Consider the following 21,164-nt stretch of genomic DNA (forward strand, 5'->3'; position numbering starts at 1 on the left):
GCAGGTCCACAAATCACCAAACAGGGAACTCATTTTTATCAAGATCTGCTTGTATCAAGTTAATCATACTAATAAGTGCATCGTTAGTGATTTTTTTGGGTCTGAAGCCAATGTGGCTAGAGAAAGTTAGAGGACCAAGCAAGAACTAGAGAAGCTGTCACTATAGGAAAACTCAAAATTGCTTATGAGTACAGTATAGAAATATCTCTTTAGTTTAGCAAAGGTAAAACAAAGTTTTAAATGTTTTTCTTCATATTTATGTAAATAATGATGTGCTTTCTTTTTTTGCTCTGTGGAAATTTATTTAAAATGTAATATACTAATATAATAATATACTAATATATAATATACCACCAGTCTCCGTGTTGTAGTGGTAAGACACTCGCCTGGCGTTCCGCGAGCGCTATGTCATGGGTTCGTATCCTGGCCGGGGAGGATTTACTGGGCGCAATTCCTTAACTGTAGCCTCTGTTTAACGCAACAGTAAAATGTGTACTTGGATGAAAAAACGATTCTTCGCGGCAGGGGATCGTATTCCAGGGACCGTAGGATTAAGGATTTGCCCGAAACGCTACGCGTACTAGTGGCTGTACAAGAATGTAACAACTCTTGTATATATCTCAAAAAAAAAAAAAAAAAAAAAAATACTCTAGCTAAGTTATTAACATTTTTGTTGTAATATTATATATTATTGGAGCTGGTGAAGAAGACAGTCTGAGACGTACTTATGATGAGACCATTTGATTGGTAGGGAAATGTATGTTAATCAAGGAATTTTCACATCAGATTCTTATGCAAAATGACGTACATTTTTTTTTAGACCTATTTATGAGTTTTACTCTTGATTATAAATATTTCAATGAAGAGTTTATTGAAGGCAGACTGGCATTTATAACTCTCAATCAAGTGAATATCAAAATTATATTTACAATACTCTAGAAATTTATATCACTCTAAATTTACCAGACGTTTATTTTACTCTAGCCTAACGTTATCATTTTTGCTGTAATTGTCTGGGAATGATATTTTTACTTGACTTACCTAAGGGCCACTAACCCAAGTGGCCTCGATGACAACAGGAAGCCGGCAGCTTATTGAAGGCCCCCCCCCCTGACCATTTGCCTTGATGATCTTTTCCAGGTGTATTATGAAATTCAGCACAGTTTTGGCAGTTATGGCTTCGGCGGGTAGGCAGTTCCACCGATTAATCCTCCTCTGGGTGAAAAAGCCTGATTTAAAGTTATATTAGCCTACTTGGCAATTATATTACCCTGACAGGTATAATCCTCTGTCAATTATATTATCCAAACTGGCAATTATATTAAAATTGTGAATTACACAAGCCTGACTGGCAATTATATTAGTATGACTGTCAATTTATTGTAACTGTGAATTACACAAGCCTGACTGGCAATTATATTAGCATGACTGTCAATTTATTGTAACTGTGAATTACACAAGCCTGACTGGCAATTATATTAGCATGACTGTCAATTTATATCAAAGAGATATTTATTTATGTTGTGGTGCTCGTGGGTTCTGTTACATCTACCAATGAAGAGTTTCAGATCAGGATTAGCATTTAAGAACAAGGTTTTGTACATGTAAATAGCACAAGAAAATGTGTAGAGCGAGTGTATATTTAGCGTGTTTAGGGATTTAAACAGCGAGGCTGGGTGTTGTTTGAAGACAGTTTTATAGTTCAGATAGCAGATTTTTATTGGGTGATGATGGGCTTACCTTACCTTACCTTGAGGTGCTTCCGGGGCTTAGCGTCCCCGCGGCCCGGTCGTCGACCAGGCCTCCTGGTTGCCGGACTGATCAACCAGGCTGTTGGACGCGGCTGCTCGCAGCCTGACGTACGAGTCACAGCCTGGTTGATCAGGTATCCTTTGGAGGTGCTTATCCAGTTCTCTCTTGAACACTGTGAGGGGTCGGCCAGTTATGCCCCTTATGTGTAGTGGAAGCGTGTTAAACAGTCTCGGGCCTCTGATGTTGATAGAGTTCTCTCTCAGAGTACCTGTTGCACCTCTGTTTTTCAACGGGGGTATTCTGCACATCCTGCCATGTCTTCTGGTCTCATGTGATGTTATTTCTGTGTGCAGGTTTGGGACCAGCCCCTCTAATATTTTCCACGTGTAAATTATTATGTACCTCTCCCGCCTGCGCTCAAGGGAGTGCAGTTTTAGGCTCTTTAGTCGGTCCCAATAGTTTAGATGTTTTACTGAGTGGATTCTAGCAGTAAAGGATCTCTGCACGCTCTCAGGTCAGTAATTTCTCCAGCTTTGAAAGGTGCTGTCATTGTGCAGCAGTACTCCACTCTAGAGAGCACAAGCGTTTTGAAAAGTATCATCATCGGTATAGCATCTCTAGTGTGAAAAGTTTTTGTTATCCAACCTGTCATTTTTCTTGCAGTTGTGACGGCTACTTTATTGTGTTCTTTAAAGGTAAGGTCTTCCGACATGAGTACACCCAGATCCTTTACATTGCCTTTTCGTTCTATGTTATGATTTGCCTGAGTTTTGTACGTGGTTTCCGTTTTTATATTTTCATTTTTTCCATAGCGCATGAGCTGGAACTTATCTTCGTTAAACACCATATTTTCTGTAGCCCATAGAAAGACCTGATCTACATGTGACTGGAGGTTCGCCGTGTCCTCTATGTTGCCTACTCTCATGAAGATCCTAGTGTCATCTGCAAAGGATGATACAGTGCTATAGGTTGTGTTCTTGTCTATGTCCGATATGAGGATGAGAAAAAGTACTGGAGCAAGCACAGTACCCTGGGGGACTGAGCTCTTCACGGTTGATGGGCTGGATTTTTTGTTGTTGACTATTACACATTGGGTTCTGTTGGTCAGGAAATTGTAGATCCATCTGCCTATTTTTCCGGTAATTCCTTTTGAACGCATTTTATGTGCAATAACACCATGGTCACATTTATCAAAAGCTTTTGCGAAATCTGTGTAAATTACATCCGCGTTATGTTTGTCTTCCATAGCATCTAATGCCATATCATAGTGGTCCAGCAACTGCGACAGGCAAGAGCGCCCTGTTCTGAAACCATGTTGTCCGGGGTTATGGAGTTGCTGTGATTCCATGTATTTTGTGATTTTACTTCTTAGCACTCTCTCAAAATTTTTTATGATGTGCGATGTTAGCGCTATCGGTCTGTAATTTTTTGCCTCTGCCTTATTTCCTCCTCTATGAAGTGGTGCTATCTCTGCTGTTTTTAGTATATCAGGAATAACGCCAGTATCTAGGCTTTGTCTCCACAGAATGTGGAGGGCCTGCGATAGTGGGTTTTTACAGTTCTTTATGAATATGGAGTTCCAAGAATCCGGGCCTGGTGCAGAGTGCATAGGCATACTGTTTATGGCTTCTTCAAAATCCAGTGGGGATAGGGTGACGTCTGATATATGATTTGATGTTGGTATCGTATCCATGAAAAAATCATTTGGGTTATCAATCTTTAGTGTGTTTAATGGCTCGCTGAAAACAGAGTCGTACTGCGTCCTCAGTAGCTCGCTCATTTCTTTGTTGTCATCGGTGAAAGTTCCATCTCCCTTTCGCAGGGGCCCGATACTAGATGTGGTTTTTGATCTTGATTTTGCATAGGAGAAAAAATATTTCGGATTTCTTTCTATTTCACTGATGGCCTTTTGCTCTCTTTGCCTCTCCTGGGTTCTGTATGATTCTTGTAGCTTCCGTTCAATTGTTTCTATTTCTCTACCTAACCTTCGCCGTTCTTGAGATAGGGTGCGACTCTCAAGTTGTTCCGCGATTCGTTTTCTTCGCCTATATAGGGAACGACGTTCCCGTTCCAATCTGCATCTCTTCCTCTTTTTTCTTAGAGGTATGCGGTTTGAACATATTTCTAGTGCTACTGAGCTTATTTTTTCCAGGCACTGGTTCAGGTTTGCATTTCCTAGTTGTTCTTCCCAGTTTATTTCTGTGAAGTCCTGGTTTATTCGCTCCCAGTTTATCTGAGTGAATTTATCTGATGGCTTGAGGTAATTTGCAGTGGATGATTGAACCCCATGCACAGATACCATATGTTTACATACCAACCCTAATTTTCAATACAGTAAAAGCCTTTAGAGTTTTAGCTCCTTCTATTGCATTGCTCTACAACAAATCATTTGAACTCCAAACCTTTCCTGATATTCTAAAAAAAAACAAGAGTAACCTTAGTCCATAAAAGTGGCACTCTCACTGAAGTCAACAATTATAGACAAATATCAGTTCTGCCGATTTTATCTCATATATTTTAAAGAGGAAATCTATAAGCAGCCTTACTCCTATTTAGTAAAACAAAATATACTTACTTGCCATAATGGCTTCAGGCCCAAAAAAAGAACTAGTCATGCATTGATTAGTATGATTAACTTGATATATGCAGCTCTTTAAAAAATGAGTACCCTGTTCATTTATTTGTTGACCTACAAATAACTTTTTGACACTGTTAACACATTAACCTTTTTATATTACAACATTAAGAGGTAAGAGGTCATTCCCTCCAGTACCTAAAATCTTACCTCAGTGACAGGCTCAAGTATGCCTATGAATGATTCTAATTTTCCCACTCTACCCATTATCACTGGTGTTCCACCGGGCAGTATTTTTCGCCCTCTTGTCTTTCTCCTCTCCTCGTACCTTTCCAGCCGGTTTCCATTGTGATGGGGCTTGGTTGGCGGATGCTAGAGTGTAATGCTCCTTGGGACTGTGTTCTCTGTTCTTCTGAAGCCTTATGCTCCTGCTGCCATCTTCACTAATTGTGTTGAATGCTTTTTTCCTGTTGTTTCAATTTTTCATCCCAATTCTCCTTTTTAATTGCTATTTCTTGTGTCCTATCCTCTAGTTGTGGCTCCATGGAGGTTATGGGGTCTTGTTTGTTGAAGAAATGTTTACCTGTTCATTTACATGCTGATATCTGACCCTCTTTTTAACTTCTCAGACGTGGGATGGGAGACCAGACCACCAAGTCGGACTGTGATGGAAAGCCAGGCTCTGTAGCCCCTGCTACTTTGGTCCTAGACCAAGTAGCTACTGACTCTCCTTGCTTGATAGGATTCTGGTAGTTCTTATACTCCCCAAGCCCGGCCCGAGGCCAGGTTTGAATTGTGAGAGCTTGGTCCACCAGGTCCCGACTACCTCTCTCTGCTCCCCTCCCACCTCTGTGAAAGGGTTGAGCCCCAAGCCCCCAGTGATGACCACCTCATCACATGGAGTGGCTCCATCTCTCATTGTAACAACTACGCCTTTTACCCTTTCCCTCTTACTGAGGGTGCTTCGTTGCGATACCCTCCACAGTCGCACGCGCACGATTCCTTCCGGTTCTAATATGTTCCAAGCTTTGTTTGGTCCTGCTACATGGACTAAGTATTTTGATCTTAGTCATTTTGATTCTGCTGGTCCTGATGATTTATTCATCCTTAAACTCCTTATTGATTTGGTGAATACCTTTGTCACTTTTAACCCCACCCGTACTGGTACACGTGTTGTTGCAGCTCCTTCTCGGGAAGCAGCTGTCCGCTTAGCCTTGTTGTCCTGCATTGGGGAGACCCCTGTTCAGATCTCTAAAGTTGCCTGGTTAAATGACAGGATTTGTACAGTTATTCTCCTACACCATGTAGCGAATGATGATAGGGAGCTGAAAGACATTAAAGAGCTGAAAGGATATTAAACATATTCTTGATGCCCAAGGCCATTCTTTCCTCCAGATTGATATGTTACTCGGCCCCCTCATGGTTATCATGGCCAGTCTCTGTGTAATGAAGATCACTTTCGATAGTAGGTCCCTTCCGTCTTCCGTAATTCTTGCTGGTGCCAGATGCTCTGTTCCGGAGTACATCTGCTCTCCTTGCCTCTGCAATAGGTGCTGGAAATTTGGGAATGGTTCCCTCAAACGCATAAGTGCCGTGTCTCTATGCCCCTTGTGTGGATATTCAAGTCATTCTAAGACAGTGCTTTTCTTCCCAAGCTCACTGCATCAATTGCAGTGATGCCCACCCTACCTTCTGCCGCACATGTGTGCACTACAAATTTGAGGAAGCCATCCTCTATTTGAAACATCAGAATCATTTATCTTTTACTGAGGTAAAATGTCAAGCATGCTATTTTCCATCTTTCTCTGGCATGTTTTATGCTCGTGTGTTGCGTTCCACTTCTTGCCACCTCTCACTTTCTCAGTTTTGCAACTGTTTCCACGCCTTGGACTCGGACACCACCACCACCACTTCTGCTCTTTTAAATTCTGCACCAGAGGGTCTTCCTCCCGGTTCTCTGTCTGGTGTCTCCTTCCTTCCCAGTCTTCCCTATCTCTTGTGCCCTCTTTTTCTTTCTTGCTCCAATCCTCCTCAGCCGTCCCCCTCTGTCTTTTGGCCCTCCACACTGCCTTTCCATCTTTGTCCATCCTCCCAGCAATCTTCATGTTGACTGCTCTTGTTCTCCTTCACCTGTTGAGACTATAGAGGCTGTCGCCCACTTCGTTGCTGCTGGCACACCTATCTGTGTCAGAAATGTAAGCCTGGCTCTTCTTCTTCCTCCCTGGTGGGTAAGAAGGCATCAATCTCTTCCTCATCTTCCGACTCCGACTCTATCCCTGCATCCCCTCCCATTTCGGTGATTAATTCCCCTGTCCCCGATATGGAGATTCCCTTGGCCCTCAATTCTCTCTTTCTGTCTGTCTGTCTGTCTGTCTGTCTGTCTGTCTGTCTCTCTCTCTCTCTCTCTCTCTCTCTCTCTCTCTCTCTCTCTCTCTCTCTCTCTCTCTCTCTCTCTCTCTCTCTCTCTCTCTCTCTCTCTCTCACATTTTCTCTCACTCTCTCACACTCTCTCACACACTCTCTCTCTCTCACTCACTCACTCACTCACATATGCTTCCCTGTTGAACTCTTTATGTGAGCCTGTGCTCCTGTTGGGTGATTTTAGCTGTCGGCATGCTCTCTGAGGCGATGTTCTGACAAACACCTGGGGCCGCTTTCACGAACCCTTTATCGTATGTTCTATTCTGTCTTCTGAATTGTGGTGAACCCACTTATGTTTGCACTCACACCGTCTCCTGTCTTGATCTTTCCCTCCTGCTCTTCTTCTCTTTATTTAGATTTCACATGGCGGGTTTTTCGGGACCTCCATAACAGTGACCATTTCCCCATCCGTGTCACCTTTTTCTCTTTACCCTTCCCTCTCCTTCCCTAGGTTCCTAGGTGGCAGTTTGCCTAGGCTGACAGGAATCTATTGGCTCTACATGCTACTCTCTCTCTGACCTCTCCGATCTGCCTCTCCTTCGAACCCTACTCCTTTTTCATGACATCATATTTGATGCTGCCCTTCGCTCTATTCCTTGCTTTACCTCCCGGGGCATGCAGAAGTGCGTTCCCAGGTGGAATGCAGGCTGTTTTGACTGTCCGCTTTAAGAGCACATCCTGGAAGAAAGACAGATGCCGATAGATGGCTGTTTTCTTTTGTTTCATAAGGGGACTGCGGTCCGTACGGCTAAATGTGAGAGTTGGAAATCTTTTGTCTCCATCATTACATATGATACTCCTCTGCCCCAGATATTGAAGAAAATCCATAAGATAGCGGGTAAGTTTGTTCCAGATGTCTCGCCAGTCCTTCACTTCCATGGTTCTATTGTGGCGGATCCAGTGTCGGTTGCCACCGAACTGTTTCAGTTTTTTGACTGGTGGCCCCAGTTCTAGACTTCCTCCATCTTTCCTTATTCGTAAGCACCTTCATGAATCTTATCCCATAGATTTTCGCTCGCATCTCCAGCTTCTCTATAATGATCCTTTCTTTCTCACTTAACTCCAGCCCGCCCTGACTCTCTGCAGTTCTATGGAAGCGGGCTTGGAAAGCAAAACATCTCATAATGAATGTCGTCTCTCTCAATGCATATTTAAGTATATACTGAATCTGTTTAACCGTATCTGGGAGTCGTCATCTGTCCATGAGGAATGGTGATTAGTTATCCTATTCGGAAACCAGAGTCTCTAGGGACAGCTCTTAAGGACATCTGCCCCATTGCCCTTACGAGTTGTGTCTGCAAACTCTTTGAACGTATGTTCAATGTCCATCTTATGTTGTTCTTGGAATACTATCGCCACCACTCCCCTTCTCAACTTGGCTTTTGCAAGTGTTAAAGCATAACTGATGTCTTGGTGAACATGGAGGTCTATATTCATACTGCTTTTACTGCAAAGACCTCTGTTGTTGCTAACCTATTTTGACCTGGAAAAGGCGTACGACACCACCTGGAGATAGCATATTCTGTCCCAACTCTGTTTGTGGTACTCTCCTTCTCTTCTTATGAAGCTTCCTATCTAATCGTTCCTTTAGAGTGATGGTTTGTACCATTCTGCCTGTTTTCGGCAATACGAAGGTGTACCCTACGGTAGTGTTCAGAGCACTTATTCATTTTCCTGGTTGCCCTCAATGGTCTTCTTTACTCCCTTCCCTCTGGCATCTCCTCAGCTCTCTATGTTGACAATCTTACCCTTTGTTGTCGAGGTGATGACTTGCCTTTCCTCCAACAGCAGCTTCAACTTGCGATTGATGCCGTGTCGTGATTGTCACCACCATGATTGATGGCCCTGGGCCACCAATCATGGCATCATGTTCTCTACAACTAAAACTTGTGCTATGACTTTTACTCAGAAGTAAGTCGTTCTTTGTCGCTTTGTGGTACAAAAGAACCTTGTGTGATGATCACCTCAAATGGCGAGCATTTGGGTAACGATCGCCCAGATTGCCGACAATTCGTCTTGTATGGCGACCGCTCATTTCAATGACGACAAGACCACATGGTGGGGTCGCAGTGCTTCTCACACATTCTCGGACGCCTCCGACGATGCAAATAAATTATGTTGTTTTTGTTTAAAGATGCTAATGATGCTGGGACATAAAGGGGTGACTGCTGAGATGTTGCAAAGCAATGACTTTTTTGTAGAAAAAAGAAATGAAATTTGTTGAAATACAACAAATGTCAAAAAGGTTCGTTCAGTGTTCGGCAGGTAGGCTGCTCCATGTTTCTTAAATAAAAAAAAATTAAAAAAAAGTTGAAGAAATTTGAAAAACAGACATATGCCATAAAGGTTCGTTCAGTGTTTGTCGGGTAGACTGCTCCATTATTGAGACTTAAATGAAAAATACAAAACAAATGGAACACATTTGAAACAAAGAAAGATTGTCATAATGGAGCAGCCTACCCGACAAACACTGAACGAACCTTTATTTCATGTGTCCGCTTTTCAAATTGTATCTACTGTTTTTTATATTTTTTTTTATGTAAGAAACATGGAGCAGCCTACCTGCCGAACGCCGAACAAACATTTTTCACATTTGTTCTGTTTTTCATTTTTTTTTTATTTAAGAAACATGAAGCAGCCTATCTGCCGAACACTGAACAAACCTTTTGCTATAAGACAAATGAAAAAACAAAATTGAAGAAAGCAAAAGTCATAAAGGTTTGTTTAGCATATGTAAGTTAGGCTGCTCCATTATTTAAATCATTGAATATCATATTGATGTTTTTCGGTTGTAGAACTGATTAATTTTGATTTCTATTATTGTCAATGGGGACATTCGTTTTGTATGACGTCCGTTTCACATGACGATCACGGCACCGGAATAGATTAAACTCGTTATTCGAGGTTCCACTGTAATCCCCTTTTGTGCAAAGATTCTGCTAAATGTATGGGGTTAATCTTTGACACTCGTTTGTCTTGGTGTCCCCATATCTCTTACCTCATGAGTTAAATGCTCTAAGGTCCTTAACTTACTTAAGGTAAGTTATACTTCCCCGGAAGCTGATACGAGCACGCTCCACTTTCGTGCTGTCTGAACTTGATTATGGTTGTCGTGCTTACTCGTCTGCCTCTCCTTCTACTCTGTTGTCTTGATGCTCTGCACCATACTTGGTTATGCTGCAGCTCTGATGCTTTGCGTTCGACTGCAACCCTAAACAGATATGTTGAAACAGGCATTCTGTCTCTTCTGTCTCCATGACCGCTACTGTCTTCTCAGCATTGCACAGTCCCTTCAACACCCTCCTCACTCTAGCTTATGTCGTATTTTTCCTTGCACACTTTTCTTCACACTTCCGCTCCATTTCTGTCTTCACAGATGGGTCAAAGTCTGCAGATGGTGTAGCCTACTCTGTTGTTTTTCCTGACCACACCTATGTGTCGCCTGCCTCCAGAGACTAGCATCTTCACAGCAGAACTTTATGCTATTTTGTAACCTTTTCGTCAACTGCTTTCTCACTGTCAATTTTCCTTTGTTGTTGTAGTTGACTCTCACAGTGCCCTCATGGCTCTGGAGTCCTTTAATCCCGTCCATCCTGTGGTCGTCGAAATTCAACATTGGCTGTTTCTTATCTCAAGTGGATTTAAGACAGTGGAGTTTTGCTGGGTCCCCAGCCATATTGGTGTCTTTAAATGAGCGTGTGGACTCTGTTGCTAAGGAGGCTATCTGCTCTTGCCTCCATCTCCCGTAAAGATGTTCTTCATTCTGACTTCTACCCAGTTATTCATTACTCAATCCTTGCCCCTTGGCAGGGTTGTTGGTCTTCATTTACTTGTGACAAACTGCGTACTCTTAAAGGTAGCACGTCCCCGTGGTCTTCCTCCTACCACCATAACCGGCGATGAGAAATGACTCTGACGAGATTATGTATTAGCCATACACGTTTAATTCATAGGTACTTAATGGAGCATCGCCCTTCTCTTTATGGGCCAAACTGCATTGTCCCTCTTACAGTCGTGCATATCCTTGTCGAATGTCCTGACTTCCAGGAGGTGTGTGTGTCTTGTTTCCTGACTGTCCCTCGTGGTCACTTGTTCCTCGATAGAATCCTTGATGAATCAGATACCTTTGATATTTTTTGCCTTATGCGCTTTTGTTCTCGAATTGGCATCCTTAGTGATATTTACCATTTTTTCAATATCCCACACAGTCGATGGTGCTTCGTAGCCTTCTGGGCTTGGTGCCCTCTTTTGATAATTACTTACGTACTCTTTTTCTCATCTACATTTATGGCATTCCGAATACCTCTCAATACCTCAAGCCAGTGTAATTTGCTGTTTACACAACCTTCATTTTCTCCAATCCTAAGAATTGACAATATCCAGATTGGTAATAAAGTAGATGGTAAATTCCATGATGTTCTCATTGATAACAAGCTGAATTTTCAGTGTCACATACAAAATGTAGCTAAAAAAATATTTTAAAATCACTTGACATAAATCAGATATTATGTACCTCGCTCTTTGCCTTGGTTAAGCTTTGTTGGCCTCTCGGCTATCCATTCCACAATTTTGGTATCATTGCCTGGGGTTCTACTACCCAAAATTATCTATGATCTCTAATTACTCAAGCGACATCTGCAATTAGAACAATAACATTAGAACAAGCCTCGGACAGCATTGAGTCCTCCCCATTTTCTTAAATCCTAATCTTTGAATATTTTAAATAATACTAAACCTGTCCTTAAATACATGGTAGTGGGTTGTAACAGAACCTTTGGACTCCACATTAGAAACAAATATTTATTTGATATTCTAAGAATGCGACTTAGCCAAAGTGGAAATGTTCCACAAATCAAGGGTCCCAAAATGTCAAATGTTCTTCCCAATAACATTATAGACTGTCCCCCTCTCAACCAGTTTAAGAGAGAAACTAAGTACAACCTAATAAACTCCATTTAACCTACCTTACCTACTGGTTGTCAATCTATGTCTTGCTATTATTAAACAATAATGATTATTTACTGAACTTGTAATACTGCTGATATCTGCCACGTAAAAAAATTGTATTATGTTTTTTAGTTAAAATTACCATCGGCAGTTCAGCTGCACTTTGCTGTTTTATTCAACATGTAATTATTGTCATTCTTTTTATTTTTTGTATTTCTGTTCAACTTTTGCTTTTGATCTCATTTACGTTTAACTCTTAGATTTAAATTTTTTCCACATCATGCCTGAAACGCTGTGCGTATTAGTGTCTTTAGGCATAGTATATACTTGCTCTATCTAGAAATTCAACATTGTGCTTGTAATCCATTTTGTATGTACTTTTCTAAAAAAAAAACATTATCATCATTGGCATTATAATTATGTTAAAAAGGGATAGCTTAGTGAATAGTATAGTAAAAGGAGAAAAGAGTGGAAAATATAATATCTGATTTTTGAGTTTATACCAACCGTTTGAGATTTCGCCTGTGTGCTTTATGTGAGTGTTGAATGTTTAGTCTAAGTGTTTTTCCCCTTCCACACCTTGCCCGAAACGCTATGTGTATTAGTAGTTTTAGGTATTGTATGTACTAGCTCTATCTATAAATCCAACATTGTGTTTGTAATTCAACTATGTATGTACTTTCCTGAATAAAATTTACTTTACTTACTTTACTAGTCTCGTGTTTATGTATAGCCAAGGAAGTTTTCAACATTTTAATGCTTAATGTTGACATTATCTATCTGAAGGTGAATTTCATTTGATGATTTACTTGCAAATACAATGTAATAAGTCTTTTCTATGTTTAGTGTAAGTTTGTTGGTTGACATCTAATTAACCACATCCAGTTTGTTTTAACTTGTATTTACAATATTATTTATTATCTGATGCATTGGGGTTTGAATAGATGAAGGTAGTATCACCAGCAAATGATATTGGTTTAAGGATGTTAGAGACATTTGGTAAATCATTGATGTATATAAGCAATAGAAGAGGTCCTAGGATGTTGCCCTGTGGCACTCCTACAGTTAATGGTAGAGAGGGGGGGGGGGGGGGTTATGTCATTAATGGCTACATATTGGTGTCTGTCATTAAGATATGATGGAATATAGTTATCAGGAAGGCCTCAGATTCCATAATGATTAAATTTAAGTAACTATTAGGTATAGTTTACAGTACCTAATAGCCAGAACGCACTTCTCAGCCTACTATGCAAGGCCCGATTTGCCTAATAAGCCAAGTTTTCCTGAATTAATATATTTTTTCTAATTTTTTTCTTATGAAATGATAAAGCTACCCATTTCATTATGCATGAGGTCAATTTTTTTTTATTGGAGTTAAAATTAACGTAGATATATGACCGAACCTAACTAACCCTACCTAACCTAACCTAACCTATCTCTATCGGTTAGGTTAGGTTAGGTAGCAGAAAAAGTTAGGTTAGGTTAGGTTAGGTAGGTTAGGTAGTCGAAAAAACATTAATTCAAGAAAACTTGGCTTATTAGGCAAATTGGGCCATGCATAGTTGGCTGAGAAGTGCGTTCTGGCTATTAGGTACGACATATATATATATAATATATATATATATATATATATATATATATATATATATATATATATATATATATATATATATATATATATATATATATATATATATATATTAGTATATTTTGGTAGCAGTCTTTCCTGTAGACATATATTATTAAATATGACCGAAAAAGTAAGATTAATAATTCTAACACGAATTTTCTCAATCTTTCGTACATTTCTTTTCACTGTTGGAGGTAAATCAAAAATCAATTTTCCAAAATTCATTTTTATTTCTAGTCTGACGTGACACGAGCGCGTTTCGTAAAACTTATTACATTTTCAAAAACTTTAGTTTACAAATACACAACTGAATAGAACTTACGCATCTCCGATTTTATATCTACATTTGAGTGAGGTGGATGGGGTGAGGTGGCATTAATAGGGTATTAATTTCATCAACACAAGACAGAACAAGAGGTGGCATTAATAGGGTATTAATTTCATCAACACAAGACAGAACACGAAACAATGGGTATTGAATAGAAGTGTTTGTAGAAAGCCTATTGGTCCATATTTCTTGATGCTTCTATATTGGAGCGGAGTCTTGAGGTGGGTAGAATATAGTTGTGCATTAATTGGCTGTTGATTGCTGGTGTTGACTTCTTGATGTGTAGTGCCTCGCAAATGTCAAGCCGCCTGCTATCGCTGTATCTATCGATGATTTCTGTGTTGTTTACTAGGATTTCTCTGGCGATGGTTTGGTTGTGGGAAGAGATTATATGTTCCTTAATGGAGCCCTGTTGCTTATGCATCGTTAAACGCCTAGAAAGAGATGTTGTTGTCTTGCCTATATACTGGGTTTTTTGGAGCTTACAGTCCCCAAGAGGGCATTTGAAGGCATAGACGACGTTAGTCTCTTTTAAAGCGTTCTGTTTTGTGTCTGGAGAGTTTCTCATGAGTAGGCTGGCCGTTTTTCTGGTTTTATAGTAAATCGTCAGTTGTATCCTCTGATTTTTGTCTGTAGGGATAACGTTTCTATTAACAATGTCTTTCAGGACCCTTTCCTCCATTTTATGAGCTGTGGAAAAGAAGTTCCTGTAAAATAGTCTAATAGGGGGTATAGGTGTTGTGTTAGTTGTCTCTTCAGAGGTTGCATGACGTTTCACTTTCCTTCTTATGATGTCTTCGACGAAACCATTGGAGAAGCCGTTGTTGACTAGGACCTGCCTTACCCTACAGAGTTCTTCGTCGACTTGCTTCCATTCTGAGCTGTGGCTGAGAGCACGGTCGACATATGCGTTAACAACACTCCTCTTGTACCTGTCTGGGCAGTCGCTGTTGGCATTTAGGCACATTCCTATGTTCGTTTCCTTAGTGTAGACTGCAGTGTGGAAACCTCCGCTCTTTTCCATGACTGTTACATCTAGAAAGGGCAGCTTCCCATCCTTTTCCATCTCGTAAGTGAAACGCAGCACGGAACTCTGCTCAAATGCCTCCTTCAGCTCCTGCAGATGTCTGACATCAGGTACCTGTGTAAAAATGTCGTCAACATACCTGCAGTATAAGGCCGGTTTCAAGTTCATGTCGACTAAGACTTTTTGCTCGATGGTACCCATGTAGAAGTTTGCAAACAGGACACCTAGGGGAGAATCCATGGCGACCCCATCTACTTGCTTATACATGTGCCCATCCGGGCTCAAGAAGGGTGCCTCTTTAGTACAAGCTTGGAGTAGTTTCCTCAGAATATTTTCTGGTATGTCAAGAGGAGTACAGGCTGGATCACGATACACTCTGTCGGCTATCATCCCGATTGTCTCGTCCACAGGTACGTTGGTAAACAGCGATTCTACGTCCAACGAGGCTCTTATCCCTGTGGCCCGTGTGCTCGACCCAGCAGCAAGGAATCAAGCCTTCACGGTAAAATATCGCCAGGATCTGATTCGTGATCAGATATACAAGGCAGAGAATGAAATCAAAGACAACAAAACGCAACTACTTCATGCTCAGAACGAGTGGAGAAATAGCAACATCGACGAAAGTATCCGTACCCGCATTGAACAACACCTCGACATCCTCACAGACCGACATCACCTCAGCACTGAAACAAGGATTATCAAGAAACTAACAACATTATATGGAGGACCTATGGCAATTCCACGACCAAGAGATGGCTTCCTGAACCTTGCAGGAATTAAACTCACTGAGGACCAAGTCACTCTCCTAAATCTGGGCATAAACTGTCATGTTATGTCCAGACCGAGTGAGATGGCCCGGAAAGTAGAGTTGGAAATTCTGTTGGACGACATATTCGACCTCGAGACACAAAAGAAGGTCACTACCAAAGATACCTTACAAGCAGAACTTATTGCAGAAGGAGGAAAGAATCGAGGCAATTACAGAAGCACCATACTGTCCCCCGAGCTCAAAGCGGCAGCTAAAAGCCTTCGTGAGAAGAAGGAGATAGTTGTCAGGAGAGGTGACAAGTCGCCAATATATGTCATTCTTAAAAAAGACGAATATCTGGCGAAAATGAACATCATACTCTCTGACCAAACTAAGTTCCAAAGGGTAACGAAGGACACTACAGCCGAATTAAAAGCAAAGGTCAACAAACTGATCGAAACTGTGAACGCCAAGAAATCCGGACTCCACCTGCCAAAGATCATTGGGGAATATAAACCTGGATATGCGTATGGAAATGTCAAGACACACAAGCTTGGAAACCCACTTCGGCCAATCATTAGCTAGATACCCACACCCACGTACAGACTGGCAAAGCGACTCAACGGCCTGCTGACTCCTTATGTTCCTTGCGCCTTCAGCCTGAAGTCTCCAAAGGAATTTGTTGACTTACTGCGGGGCACACGGGCCACAGGGATAAGAGCCTCGTTGGACGTAGAATCGCTGTTTACCAACGTACCTGTGGACGAGACAATCGGGATGATAGCCGACAGAGTGTATCGTGATCCAGCCTGTACTCCTCTTGACATACCAGAAAATATTCTGAGGAAACTACTCCAAGCTTGTACTAAAGAGGCACCCTTCTTGAGCCCGGATGGGCACATGTATAAGCAAGTAGATGGGGTCGCCATGGGTTCTCCCCTAGGTGTCCTGTTTGCAAACTTCTACATGGGTACCATCGAGCAAAAAGTCTTAGTCGACATGAACTTGAAACCGGCCTTATACTGCAGGTATGTTGACGACATTTTTACACAGGTACCTGATGTCAGACATCTGCAGGAGCTGAAGGAGGCATTTGAGCAGAGTTCCGTGCTGCGTTTCACTTACGAGATGGAAAAGGATGGGAAGCTGCCCTTTCTAGATGTAACAGTCATGGAAAAGAGCGGAGGTTCCACACTGCAGTCTACACTAAGGAAACGAACATAGGAATGTGCCTAAATGCCAACAGCGACTGCCCAGACAGGTACAAGAGGAGTGTTGTTAACGCATATGTCGACCGTGCTCTCAGCCACAGCTCAGAATGGAAGCAAGTCGACGAAGAACTCTGTAGGGTAAGGCAGGTCCTAGTCAACAACGGCTTCTCCAATGGTTTCGTCGAAGACATCATAAGAAGGAAAGTGAAACGCCATGCAACCTCTGAAGAGACAACTAACACAACACCTATACCCCCTATTAGACTATTTTACAGGAACTTCTTTTCCACAGCTCATAAAACGGAGGAAAGGGTCCTGAAAGATATTGTTAATAGAAACGTTATCCCTACAGACAAAAATCAGAGGATACAACTGACGAATTACTATAAAACCAGAAAAACGGCCAGCCTACTCATGAGAAACTCTCCAGACACAAAACAGAACGCTTTAAAAGAGACTAACGTCGTCTATGCCTTCAAATGCCCTCTTGGGGACTGTAAGCTCCAAAAAACCCAGTATATAGGCAAGACAACAACATCTCTTTCTAGGCGTTTAACGATGCATAAGCAACAGGGCTCCATTAAGGAACATATAATCTCTTCCCACAACCAAACCATCGCCAGAGAAATCCTAGTAAACAACACAGAAATCATCGATAGATATAGCGACAGCAGGCGGCTTGACGTTTGCGAGGCACTACACATCAAGAAGTCAACACCAGCAATCAACAGCCAATTAATGCACAACTATATTCTACCCACCTCAAGACTCCGCTCCAATATAGAAGCATCAAGAAATATGGACCAATAGGCTTTCTACAAACACTTCTATTCAATACCCATTGTTTCGTGTTCTGTCTTGTGTTGATGAAATTAATACCCTATTAATGCCACCTCTTGTTCTGTCTTGTGTTGATGAAATTAATACCCTATTAATGCCACCTCACCCCATCCACCTCACTCAAATGTAGATATAAAATCGGAGATGCGTAAGTTCTATTCAGTTGTGTATTTGTAAACTAAAGTCTTTGAAAATGTAATAAGTTTTTGAAACGCGCTCGTGTCGCGTCAGATTAGAAATAAAAATGAATTTTGGAGAATTGATTTTTGATTTACCTCCAACAGTGAAAAGAAATGTACGAAAGATTGAGAAAATTCGTGTTAGAATTATTAATCTTACTTTTTCGGTCATATTTAATATATATATATATATATATATATATATATATATATATATATATATATATATATATATATATATATATATATATATATAATATATATATATAGAAAATTAGTGTTAGAATTATTAATCTTACTTTTTCGGTCATATTTAATAATATATGTCTACAGGAAAGACTGCTACCAAAATATACTAATATATATTATATATATATATGTATAGTATATATATATGTATATAATATATATATATATATATATATATATATATATATATATATATATATATATATATATATAGTATATATATATGTATAGTATATTTATATGTATAGTGTATATATATATATTATACATATATAATATATATATATATATATATATATATATATATATATATATATATAATATATATATATATATATATATATATATATATATATATATATATATATATATATATAATATATATATATATAGAAAATTCGTGTTAGAATTATTAATCTTACTTTTTCGGTCATATTTAATAATATATGTCTACAGGAAAGACTGCTACCAAAATATACTAATATATATATATATATATATATATATATATATATATATATATATATATATATATATATATATATATATATATATATATATGTATAGTATATATATATATATGTATAGTATATATATATGTATATATAATATATATATATATATATATATATATATATATATATATATATATATATATATATATATATATATATATATATATATATATAAGTAGCCAGCAATTATATATAGACAGTACTATATATGAATCTGGCAATAATATTAGCCTGATTCTGATATTTGTATTATCTTATATCTGGCATTTTATGAACCAAAACTTTGCATTTATATGAGTGACTCCAGAATTTGTATTATAATGCGGAGTATTTCATCGAAGGCTTAATTACTATTATTTATTTAATTTGTTTACAAATGCCTTAATCTGACAATTTATTAATATAAAAGGATGTCTGCTTTTAAATTAGTGATTTACAATTTGATGTCAAGTCCTTAGTTTGAATATTGTTTAATTGATAAGTATATTTATGATCATTATTGGCCTGTATTACGAGGTATAGGAGAGTCCTATATGATTTTGATTGGTTATTTAATTTCTTGTCTTGATGGATGTGAATGATGTGTAATTATTATTTATTTAGGTTCTATTATTAGTTCAAATTATATATTGAGATAGAATAATGTGCAGTAGTTTGCTCTTACTTAAAACCTGTTAATTATTATATAATTAATAATTGACAAATTTCTCAACATTTCATTTTACTGTCCTCTTACTATAAGTGTTCTTTTAATTAACACATAAATGATTTTCATGTAACATTGTTTATTTACCCCGTGACAATGCTTCAGTATTTGTATAGTCATAATTCCAGGTTATTAAGGTAACTGGAGAAGTAACAAACCCTGAATGTATGAATGTCAAAAGCGTTTTGGTATGTGTGAAATATTCTTGTTTTCCAAGAACACTGGCTTACATCTTATGAATTTGAAAACCACTACAAATTTTTTTATGATTCTTTTTACACTGCCAGTATTGACATGTCTGTTGTCAGGTCCTGGAAGACCCTATGGTGCTGCTGCTATCCTGTGACATAACGATATGCAATGTAAAGTTGAGGATGTCAATATTATATCAGGGCTCACTCCTGCTATACTTGTCTCCTATGGTGCTCAACAGTATTTGATTACTTGTGTGTATATGCATTGTTTGACAAGCAATATCAACTGTGCAGATCAGTATGGAAATGTTTGATCAGAAATATATCAATTGACTAATTTGTATCATAATGCCGAACTCATGGGTGGTAGGTGATTTTTTCCTGTCAAGATGTATACTTAAATTTGTTTAATGCACCCCTTCCCTATCCGGCCCGTTGTTGCCGTGATGGGGCTTGGTGCTCGGCTGCTGGAGTGTGATGCTGCATGGGACAGTCCTCTGCTCATTTGTAGCCTTATGCTCCTCCTGCTGTCTTCACGAATTATGCTGGATGACTTTTCCTTTTCCTTATGTTTCGTTTTTCTCCCCCCTTTCTCCTTTGTTATTGTCATTTCCCGCCGAGCTTTTGCCAGTTTTGATTATTCTTTTGGCCTTATTCTGTTTTGACACCCAGGTGTTTGAGGAGGCATACTCTCTCACCCGTAGAACTGTGTCTCTACACACACACACGGCCCAGCCTCCCTACACAAACACGCACACGGCCCAGCCTCCCTATACACACACGGCCCAGCCTCCCTACACACACACATACATGGCCCAGCCTCCCTACACACACACATACACCCACACGGCCCAGCCTCCCTTCACACATGCACACACCCACACGGCGCAGCCTCCCTACACACACACACACACTACACAGAGCAGACGTGTACGTACAGCGGTCCATGTATACCTAGGAAACAATAGGGTCAAGGGAGCGGATGTACTGTGCAGTGGGAATCGGGACGGTGTAAATCAAACAGTGGCACTGTAATGCAACACATTGATCACATCTCGTGGTGAATTATCTTAGTGAATTTAGAGAAGATAGCTAGTGAAGATCGATTCCTTGAGGCAGCATCAGTCGCACCAGCTGGGAACCAAGTGGAAACTTGAAGACCACAACAAAATTATCGACGACCCGCCGTGTATTCACCTAGAGTGCTTGCGGGGGGGGGGGGGATGCTGGTAAGTGTCTCTAAAGTCTCGCAACAGTGTGCAAGGTTTATATAACATCATGTCATAGACATTAATGCATTCCATTCAATAATACAATTGTAAGTGGTAGTCAGTTAACAAGGACAGCAAATGTGAGCTCACTGGGAACCCAGATAAGCCGCTAATCCCCCTGCTGTAATCTGAAGACAACACCTCACCCACCTCCTCTTACCCCCCCTCTCACTTCCAAAACACTCCCCCCCCCCCCCCACTCCCACTCTCCCCTACCACTGACTACACACACACACAGGCTTTTAGGGTGCTTTACACTGCCTATGTGAGGCCAGTCTTAGAGTATGCCGCGCCATCATGGAGCCCCCCCCCCCCCCCTGAAGAAACACATAAGGAAACTGGAGAAGGTTCAGAGGTTTGCGACGAGACTTGTCCCTGAGTTACGAGGGATGGGATATGAAGAGCATCTGAAGGAACTGAACCTTATGACACTAGAGAAAAGAAGGGAGAGATGAGATATGATAGGGACATATAAAATACTTGGGGGAATTGACAAAGTGGAAATAGATGAAATGTTCACACGTAATAATCACAGAACGAGGGGACATGGGTGGAAACTGGAAACTCAGAT

This window comes from Procambarus clarkii, chromosome 15, assembly GCF_040958095.1.
Source record: "Procambarus clarkii isolate CNS0578487 chromosome 15, FALCON_Pclarkii_2.0, whole genome shotgun sequence".
Taxonomy (NCBI): domain Eukaryota; kingdom Metazoa; phylum Arthropoda; class Malacostraca; order Decapoda; family Cambaridae; genus Procambarus; species Procambarus clarkii.